This window comes from Castanea sativa, chromosome 10 (assembly GCF_040712315.1).
Source record: "Castanea sativa cultivar Marrone di Chiusa Pesio chromosome 10, ASM4071231v1".
NCBI classification, from domain to species: domain Eukaryota; kingdom Viridiplantae; phylum Streptophyta; class Magnoliopsida; order Fagales; family Fagaceae; genus Castanea; species Castanea sativa.
The window spans coordinates 51,569-62,485 of NC_134022.1; the positions used below are offsets into that span (position 1 = coordinate 51,569).

At 33.8% G+C, this 10,917-nt stretch overlaps 1 pseudogene; it reads right to left on the bottom strand.

The window, feature by feature from the left end:
- Window positions 1-6,483: 6,483 nt before the first annotated feature.
- LOC142614015 (protein P21-like) lies at window positions 6,484-7,564 on the bottom strand (annotated as a pseudogene).
- Between the last annotated feature and the right edge of the window lie 3,353 nt (window positions 7,565-10,917).

A 10,917-nucleotide genomic window follows, 5' to 3' on the forward strand; every position in this document is an offset into this window, starting at 1 on the left:
CCAATTGAATGAGCTAGAAGAGCTTAGGAATGAGGCTTATGTGAGCACTCGCAATTATAAAGAAAGGATGAAATTATTTCATCATAAAAGCATTGTGAGGAAAAATTTTGAGAAAAATGAGCAAGTCCTTCTATGATTCGAGGCTTCATAAATTTCCAAGTAAACTAAAAACTAGGTGGGATGGCCCTTTCATTGTAAGGGAAGTGTTTAACCATGGAGCTGTAGTAATTGAGGACCCTAAGGATGGTAGAATTTTGAAAGTAAATGGACAAAGGTTAAAACCATAATTAGGGGGGTTATACCAGAGGAGGAGACTATGTCACTGGAGATCCCTGCCTATTGGAATGCTAAGTGAACTCTGTAAAAGCCTTATGAAATTGTACCATATTTGTTTTAATTTTTTTTTCTTTGTTTCCTTTTTCTTTTTGCCTTTTTTTTTTGTTTTTTGTTTTTTGTTTTTGTGTTTTGTTATTATTTTTCTTTTGTGAGCTAACATTTGCAGGTGTGAAAGAAATTTCAAAAAAATAAAAAACAATTTCAATGCTAAAGGTAACTTCTTCCCTTTATACTTAACTTGAATTTATTTTGGCTTTGATACACTGAGGACAATGCAATATTTTAGTTGGAGGGAGAGGTCTACACATTTTGCTACACCTTGCATGATTTTTTCTTTCTTTCTTTTTTTGTTGCAACTTTTCAATTCTAAAAATAAAAAAATAAATAAATAAAACCTTGAATTTGAATGCAGAAGAGTTATAAGCTTTATTTTTATATCATGTGATGGAATGAATAATGCTGAGTTGGTTATACTATTTGTTATATTAAGACTCTTTCATGAAGAGCACAATTGAAAACTTTTGAGCACAATAGCCAGGTTAGCGGACGGTTGGATGTTGGATATGCATGGATAAACAAGCTAAATATAAGCTGAAACTCAACCCATACAGAGAGTTCTTGAGCCTTACTTTTCTTTGTGAGAGTATATCTTTGTTTAAACTCTTAAATTTCTTTCATATGCTTCAATTTTTGTAAAAGATCTCTATATTTTTTGGTTGACTACTGGAAACATTATGGGGAGATATACCATGATCCTACTTATTTTTGTCCTTAGGCATTCTGGTTTATGTGGAATTTTAGAAGATGAGAGCCTATGACTACCAATTTTTTGTCACCAACTAAACAAATATTCAGCCTACCTTTACATTAACCATTGTCACCATCATTTGAGCCATGGGAAATACTTCTACAATACCACAAAACATTTTTATTTATGTGTATTCTCATGGGGGTTCAGGTTTTTGAGTAATTGATGTGTTTAGATACCACCATTGTCGCTCTTTTCTTCAAAAAAAAATTCAAAAAGAAGAAGAAAAAAAAAGAGAAAAGAAAGATCAAAAAAAGAAAAAGAGAAAAAGAAAGAGGAGACATACATAATCAATCAATAAAGCATTGGTGTCTTACACATCTTTCATGTATTTCAGAAGGGTTAAGTAAAGGTTATTTTGATTCAAGTTGGTTGTTATCACTATGAGTTGACTTTGGCTTGAATTTTCTGCATTTTATTCATATACCTCATATTTCAAAGAGAGCGGTTGCCTTCATAAGATTATACTACCACTGAGCCTAAAGTCCTACTTGATCCTAAAGGTGCATGGCTGGTATGTGTTTGGGATAAAAACTAGGGATGAGAATGGTAATAACCTCATGTTTCTAGGAATTCAACATCCTTTCCAAGAGATCTTTTTCCGTTGTTTTAGCGGCTGCTTTTGTATACAAATGTGATATTCTTAAAACTTCTTCTTTCCTTTTTGTTCACATGTGATTTGAAGGGAGAAACCATTACGTCTTTGTGTGTTCTTTCAGCGTGTTGATGACTTAAGAGAGATTTTGGAGTAGAGGCTTTAATCTAGATTATTCTTGGTCTATGCATGTTTGGAAAAGCTGGTTTGATCGGATGGGCTATGCACACACACACTCCAAAAGTGAAGTTAGTGAAAACTCTTTAATATGATGAATAGTATCCCAACTCAAAATTGAAAGTTCATTTGTATGATATAATAATAAAGCAGACTAACATTTGCGGTAGGAATTTTCAGGAAACCTTTGACTTTTATGGGTAGAGTCACTGCAAACCCTCACGAGAGTAAACTCGTCCACTAAGGTGACCTAGGGGTTCAAAGACTTGCTGCACATAGGAAGTGTAGTCGTGTAGCCTACGAAAGTGGCTTGTATTTTAGTTTTTTTTTTCACTTTTAGTAGACATGGGTGCTTTGCGAATTGCTAGGGACTAGCAAGATTTAAGTTGGAGGGTGTGATAACGCCTTAAAATGTATACTTGTTATATATTTATGTGGGCGTTATCTCCTTATTACTATGATTAATTTTTATAATTCAGCCATGATTTGCATTAATCCCTATTATTTATCTTTACATAATTTCTTGAATAAGATGTCATTCATTGTGTGTAATTTTTTACTTTCAGGAAATCATGTGAGAAAGATGAGTTTACAGGAATTTGTGAGAGAATGGAGACCAAACTAGAATTAAGTGGAGCTAAAAGACCATACTTAAATGTCTAAGGAGGTGCAGTTGGAGTGTTTGGATCGTCTACTCTGATTGGAAGCTTCAAATAAGAAAAAAAACCAAAGAGGCGGAATCTAAAAAGGAAAAATCTGATTTGAGTATTGATCAATATTTTGTGCGTATCTCACACATCAAAACTCCAATTGACACAAAGCTAGATGGGTTGGAACCTTGACTTAATTATCTCCAACTTTCTAGTTTTGAATTTTTCAAAATTCACAAATTTTGAAGGCCGAAATTAACTCACAAGTTACCACTATAAACCTGGACGAAAATTAAAATAGTAAAAGTTTTATTTTCTTTGGACACTTTTATATTAGGGTTTTGAAATGGAGGCTGTGAGAACGAATTTTGGGCAGAGAAAACCTTGTTTTTTCCTTTCTCTAATGGCAGCCTAAACTCTTTGCTAAGGCTAGGGGTTATGTTTCTTCTATACGATATGAATATTCAATGTGATTCTTTCTAAGATTTTATCAACAACATATTTGATTGTTCAATTAGATTTCTTTTGATGTATTAGTTCTTCCATGCTTTCAATAAGTTCAATCATGTTTTTCTTATTGTTTAGATGAATTTCTAATAGTTTCAAATAGAAATCAGATTTAAAGTGAATGGGTTTTTCTAAAAACTTTTCTAACCGCATTATTAATCGAGGTTATCATGCGTTCTTGAAGTGTCTCAGTTCAACCGAATCATAAGTTTTTAATTGCATAAGAACAATCAATTATGAAATAGATATTTTCTTAGATCACAAAGAATCTCATATCGATATAAGGAAACACCTCGATGCCCTAGTATTTACATTATTGATTTGAATCAATTTTTATTATTATTCTTGTTAACAATCACCAAGAAAAAGTATGTTTCTTCTTCACTCAAATTGTCATTTAATTATATTGTCTTTGATTTTACCTTACTCCTTGTGGTTCAACATCGCTACTCCGAGAATTATAGTGCTACGATCTCCTGTACTTGGGAGTGAGCAAGCACACACCAATTTTAATTGATTGAAATTATTATAGTCCAATAATGTACACACCAATTTTAGCACTTAAACCGAGGCTTCACCTTATGTTCTTTTTGTGCATGTGCTACACTTTCTCGAGTACAAAATTTTAGGATATGCACTAAGGTGTTCATGATTGGCTAGTAAACAGTGGTGAGATGGTTATTTATGCCTTTCTCATTAAGATCAAGTTCGACAATCAAAGGAATGTGACTTCAAGATCAAGATCATGTGATCACAAACTATAAACATCTTTCCACACAACATGCACTACAAAACTCAAATTAGTAAAGTGCAATTAAATAAGCTCATCCAAGCTAAACAAGGTACATAAACATGTTATGTAAAGATAATATGGCCAACCTTGATTTCAAATCCAAGAAAACAATACAAAACACATTTTGCTTCCCTTTTCCTTTCCTTTTTTTTTTTTTTTTTTTTAATTTTTGATGAAAAAAAAAAAAACAACCTAGAATGAAATGCATGAATGTTATTCAATAACAATCCTAAAAAAGCAAAGAAAACCAAAACAAATATGCCAAGAAAAAAAAATGGTCACAAAGAATAAAGCAAAGAAGCACAAGAATCATATCAGAAAGACTCACTTAGATTGAGCCTTTTGCATCCAAAGCTTTTTAGATGCACCTTGAGCATTGGAGTTCTTATTCACATTAGAATGATTTTCAACTCCAGAATTGGAATAAAGGTTTAAAGCATTTACCAACTCACCAATAAGTACCATAGGACCTTGTGCTTGAGGCACAGGTACTTTTGGTTTATTTGCTTGCTTAGCAGCTTGCAACTTGAAACAGTTTGAAGGAATATGCCCAGAATTTCCACAAAAATGACAAACCCAAGCAGGTCTATCATGCAACTTGCCCTTACAAGGATTATAAGTTTTAGGTTTAGACTCTTGAAGATCAACCCTAATCTTTCTAGGAGGTGTAACTTCTACAAGTTTGACAACCTCACACACAGGGGGCTCAAAAGAATGAACAAAGTTTGTGAAATGTGTTTCAGAAACGGAGATGCTTTCTAGAAAACCTAACCCAGTTTTGTCTGAAGGAGATTTTTGAACACTCAGCCTATGATTAAGTTTGGAACTAGCAGACCTATTAGTTTGTTCTCTAGCAACAGATAAATCATGTTCCAAATTCTTAACTTTATCAAGTAAAAGCATGTTCTCAATCTTCACATTATTTAACAATTCATTAGCATCAAACAGTTTCACAAGCAAATTATTTTTATCAAGCTCAAGAGATGTAATTTTCTTTAAGCCTAGATCAACATTCCTAGTATCCTTTGCAGCAATTTTGCAAAGTTTATTGTAGGCTTCTTGAAGATCTGCATCCCCAAAGAGTTCCCCATCAAAAAGGTTCTCCTCAACAACAACATGTTCATCAACTACAGCAATAGCAGTGAAAGCAATGAAATTTCCATCCTCATCGCTACTAGACTCATTGTCAGAAACTTCATCATCACTAAGGGTTACGGCCATACCCTTACCCTTAGACCTCAAGTATGTAGGACATTCAGATTTCATATGACCATACCCTTGACACCCAAAACATTGTTGTCCCATAGAATTATTAGAAGATTGACCTACTTTTTCTTTAGGTTTTTCAATGTTATTAACCTTAGTGGGATCATTCCTCCTAAAATTTCTAGGTTCAGTAGTACTCTTACCTCTTGCCTTTCTGTTGTTATTCCTAAGAAAGTTTCTAAAGTTCTTAGCAAGATATGCAATCTTTGTAGCAGAGAGCTCATCATCAAATCCACTCACATCAACATCATCAACAGACTTAAGAGCCATTGATTTGGGTTTGCTAGTCTTAGGTAGGTCCAACTCATAGGACTGAAGAGATCCTACAAGTTCATCAATAGGGATGGAGTCCACTTCCTTAATTTCAGTGATGGCAGTCACTTTAGGTCTAAAGTTCTCAATCAAAGATCTAAGAATCTCCCTAACAATTTTAGGTTGATCATAGATTTCACCCAGATTAGAATAAACAATATAATTAATTTTAGCATAGAATTCATCAAAAGATTCATCATCAGACATCCTAATGCTTTCAAATCTAGTAGTTAATTACTGCAACTTTTTAAATTTAACTGCCTTTATGCCTTCATTCATAGTTTGGAGGATATTCCAAGCAATATGGGCAATCTCAACATTAGAGATTCTCTTAAATTCCTCTATAGAAACAGCATTAAAAATAGCATTCATGGCTTTGCTATTGAAAGTAGCTGCTTCTTTTTGAGAAGTTTGCCACTCACTCACAAGAGTAGTGGGCTTCTCCCATCCGTATTTAACAGAGTTCCAGACTCTCTCATCAATGGATTTCAGGAATGCTTTCATCCTGACTTTCCAGTAAGCATAATTATTCCTATCAAAGTGAGGAGGAATAATAAGAGAGTGTCTGTGTTTCATGACAACTGGGTTCAAGGATCAACTCAAAGATCAAAAGATCTTCAACAAGATAATTATCACCTAGAAAAATTGTAAAAATTGTTAATTTTTTAGCATTGCACGTTTATTTATTATCTACTATTACCAAAACTTGATGTATGGTCAACCAAAGAATTAAACATAGAAGTAGTAACATAGAGTTGCAAGCATAGTAGTAAATCAAACGAAGCAGTGGCAAGGTTAAGCTGCTAAATAAAACTTTGAATTACCAATAAGCACAAATAGGAGGTTATATAATCGTTACGTTAATATTTTCCATTCTTCATAGAGAATTTACTACAACAACCGCACGGGAATACGTAAAAATACAGACTGCACATGCTCATCAGCTCATGCAAGCCCTCAAGCTTTTAATACCCCAGTTATTAATACTACTGGTTGATGGTTCTATGTCTCTCACCAGAAGAAAGAACTGCTTCAAGGGTGTAAAAATTTAACCGCCTTATAAAATGGAATATTTGGAATAGAGGGAGAGAAAAGGGAAAGGTGACCGAAATATACTAAAATTTATTATATTCTAGTTATCTTGCCATATCCTATCCCTTCGTCTCCTTTCATTCAAACATTTCAAGCTTTTATTACACCAATTATTGGATTTGGATATACTAGCTACTAGTTCAATGCTTTTTACTAGAGGAAAGAAGTGATTCAAGGGCAGAAAACCACCCTATAGTTAGACCCACCATTGCATGTGACTAAGCTTGTTGGATCATCCTTAGGATAACTATAAGCATCGGGACACCGATCCTTGAAAAATTTGGACAAATCTGTTGGTCCACAGCTCCCAAAATTGCAACAATATTCATTAGTTTTGAAAACACTACAAGGGTTGTTACACCCGCGAGGAGATTTCAACTAAGTGGGGCACTGCCCGATGATATCAGCAGTACATCTCATTCCATTCTTACTGCACCCACCCCCAGAGGTGGCACTAAATTCCATAGGAACATTGAATCCATCAACAAGAGAGATGTCAACGAAATCCTTGTTTTGAAATTGGTTTAAAGCGAATTCGGCAAGGGTGTTTGGGGGTGAACCATAGACTTGGCATTGAAGAAGCCCACCACAGTCACCAGTTTGACAACTGCCATGACCAGAGCCATCAAAACTGCACCCAGTTCGAGCCCAAATGCGAGCCCCTGTTGTGCCAACGTTCACATCAAGGGGCCAAGACTGAAGTGAGTTAAGCTACCTACCATCACCAGGCACAGCTGCAACCCATACTGTGTAGGGGAAATTGTTTTTTATATCAAATCTGGCTGCATGGGCTAGGGCAATGAAAAGAGTGACAAGAAAGTAGAAGGAAATGGGAAGGTTTTTGAAGAGGTTCATTTTGGTAAGTGAGAAAAATAGTGGTCTGTGGTTATGTTTATGAGGAGATAGGTATGGGTTTATATTAAGTTTGGGATAGGCTATTGCCTGGTGTGTTGAATTTACAGTATGTTTGGCTAACGTGTTACGCTTCTTGCATTGGATTCCCTACGTTCATTGGAGTTGTTGTGATGCGGACACTTACTTGTGATGCGAACACTTGTTTTCAATAAGTGTGTGTATTGTATCAGATTCAGTACTCCATCATATCCTTGCCTAATTGGCTCTTTGTTGGAAAATTGGAAAGACAAATATGTCTTGGATATATGGACTTGAAATTGAGTAGTATGACGTGCAACTGCTTGTCGAATGTGAGATCATTTGCTACATACTAGGAGGATGGAGGACCACATAATAGGGTTGATAGGTCCTCCCACTAAATAAAATACAGTCACTTGTTTTACGTTGTGTCGGATTTAGAGCTGTTCAAAGCAATTTACATTTCACTTCCCACCTTTAAATCCTTGATACCCATGCCATCACATTTATCACCTATGCCAAAGTCCTAATTACCTTTTTGTCATGGCTTGACTTGAACACTTCTCTTATTCCAATGGATCCTAGGATATTCTCTTGGACTAATAATGCAATTGCGGAATTATGGACCTCATGTTTGGATTAATGGTATCTTGGAGTAGAGGATTTAACAAATTATTAGTTGAAACTAACTCATTTCTGGTTTCAACTTGGCTATCTACTACCAATTGCATATCCCACCTCTGATATTAAACCTTGATTCTGATTGTCGCTTAATCACTAAGCGCATATCCAAGGAAGCAAACCATTGTACTGATGTTTTGACTAGAAGGGTTATCACAACAATATAATATATAAGTGGGAAATTCTTTATGACATTTGGTCTAGTTTTTTGTATGGCTGCTTTTATTCGGAACAATACTGGAATCCCAAATTTTGAGTGTTTCATTAGAATTGTTGTTTGTTTTCATACATTTTGTTGGTTAATATATTTTTATTTTAAGAGAGATTGAAGAGGGAAAGATTAGTGTGACGTGAAACTTGTTAGTTTACATTTTTCAAAACTGTGGGTTAGCCTAGTTGCAGAAAAATGTACAAAAATCAGGATCTTCATAGTCGTTTAACTAAGGTCCTATATAAATTTATTATTGTGGGAATATTAATTCATGTAAAAACAAATCGACTGGAAAAGTCCTACTTTGAGCAAGTTGGGTTTATATTCCTTATCAAGCTTTGTTGCTTTTGAAAATTGTCAGGTTAATGTTTCTTTCGAAAATTGATTAGCTTGCTATCAGACAATGCGCTAAGAAGAAAATTTTCAAATGGTGTGACCATCCTTTCTTTGGGACAAAAAAAACTCATACATAACTGGGGTAGGCGGCTTGATACATTAGGGGACCTTAAGCAAAAATTGAATTAAGATATTTTATATATTTAAATTTTTTTTTTTAATTTTAAATATTAGTAACTTTTATCCTCTTGTTTTAGATGCAAAATTACTAATTTTATCCTCGTGTTTTATAGTATTCATGATTAATCTCGCAAATTTAGAGATAAATTATCAATGTTTGATTGTGAGTTTAAATTGGATTTGTTAGAGAGATAGAGCTTCACTCCTTATTAACTTTAGATTAAACAAAAATAATTTTATTCAAATAAAATGATAATTTTATTTAAATATTGTGCTAACGTGGAAAATTGTGAGAATTTCAAAGGTTTCGGTTTTATATATATATGAGGTAGTTGTCTAAGGCCCCAACGGCCTCCATATTTTAATAGGGTTATTTCTTTCATTGTAATAGTATTAATTAAACTCAAATATTAGTCAATAAATAAAATAATATTTATTTTATCAAATAAAAAATATGAGAGAGAGAGAGGGGGGGAACATTACATCCACAACATTTTTCACAACAAAACCTAATTTTCAAATTGTTACTACTTGTTATTGGTGGACAAAAAAGTAATTTTAGCAGTGAGTTCAATGTAAAACTAGTAATAACTTAACACCTAAAATTTATTGTGAAAATTTTGTGAATGTAACACTTCTAAAAAAAAAAGCAATATACAAAAAATTTTACGACATTTTCCACAATAGTTGAATTGACAAACTTTTACTAGTTCTCATCTAACTCCACCACTAGCATCACTTTTTTCTCACCATTATCAATCTGCCACATCAACAAGTGTGAAAATTTTTGTCAAATTTTTTGTATCTATAGGCTTTCTCAAAAAACAAAAAAACAAAATTATAATTGTCAAAAAAACTTGTCTATAAGCTTTCTCCAAAAAAAAAATCTACATGGTTAATTAGTAATTTTGCATCTAAAACAAGAGGATAAAATTTAAATAATATTCAAAATTTTAAAAAAATTATATTTAAATATATAAAATGTCTTAAGTCAATTTTTGCTTAAGGTCTCCTAATGCATCAAGCTGCCTACCCCAGTTATGTATGAGTTTTTTTGTCCCAAAGAAAGGATGGTCACACCATTTGAAAATTTTCTCCTTAGCGCATTGTCTGATAGCAAGCTAATCAATTTTCTAAAGCAACATTAACTTGACAATTTTCAGAAGCAACAAAGCTTGATAAGCAATATAAACCCAACTTGCTCAAAGTAGGACTTTTCCAGTCGATTTGTTTTTACATGAATTAATATTCCCACAATAATAAATTTATATAGGACCTTAATTAAACGACTATGAAGATCCTGTTTTTTGTACATTTTTCTGCAACTAGGCTAACCCACAATTTTGAAAAACGTAAACTAACAAGTTTCACGTCACACTAATCTTTCCCAGTTCCATCTCTCTTAAAATAAAAATATATTAACCAACAAAATAAATGAAAACAAACAACAATTCTAATGAAACACTCAAAATTTGGGATTCCAGTATTGTTCCCAATAAAAGCAGCTGTAAGGACACAATTGAGTTACAACGCTATATTTGGAAGGAAATGGGCTGAAAGGCGCTTTTTCTGATAAAATTTGTAGAAGATGGGTTTATGTCCGTTTTGAGGATGGTTTAGATGAGGAAAAAAAGGGCTTTGGGCCCAATGACACAAAATAAAGAGTTGTTTACGAGTAAGGCGAAAGTTATATCTTCGGACGTCTGAGGATAATTTATAATAGTATTTATAAAGTTTGGATACAATTATTGATTATCATATACTATTGGCCCTTTTTCTTACTGAAAAAGCATCTCCTTCTTCGTATGTCTTCCCCTTTATTTATACTTCTTCTTCTTCTCTTCATCATCTTCCACCTCATGGTTACAATGCTGATTTCGGATACTTGTCCCATCAATTCTTCCCTAAAGCCGCTGGGGTTAGGGACCAAGTTCAAACTCCATGCTGGGGTCCGTCATCATGCGGTCGGCGTATCGATTACGAGCTTTTAATGTATGGGTGGTGGTAGCGGCTTTACCTTAGATATTTCCACCGCTTCTCTCTATTGTGTCACGTGTCTTGTGTATTCCGTAGTCGTAGGATTCTTTATAACATAGCAGG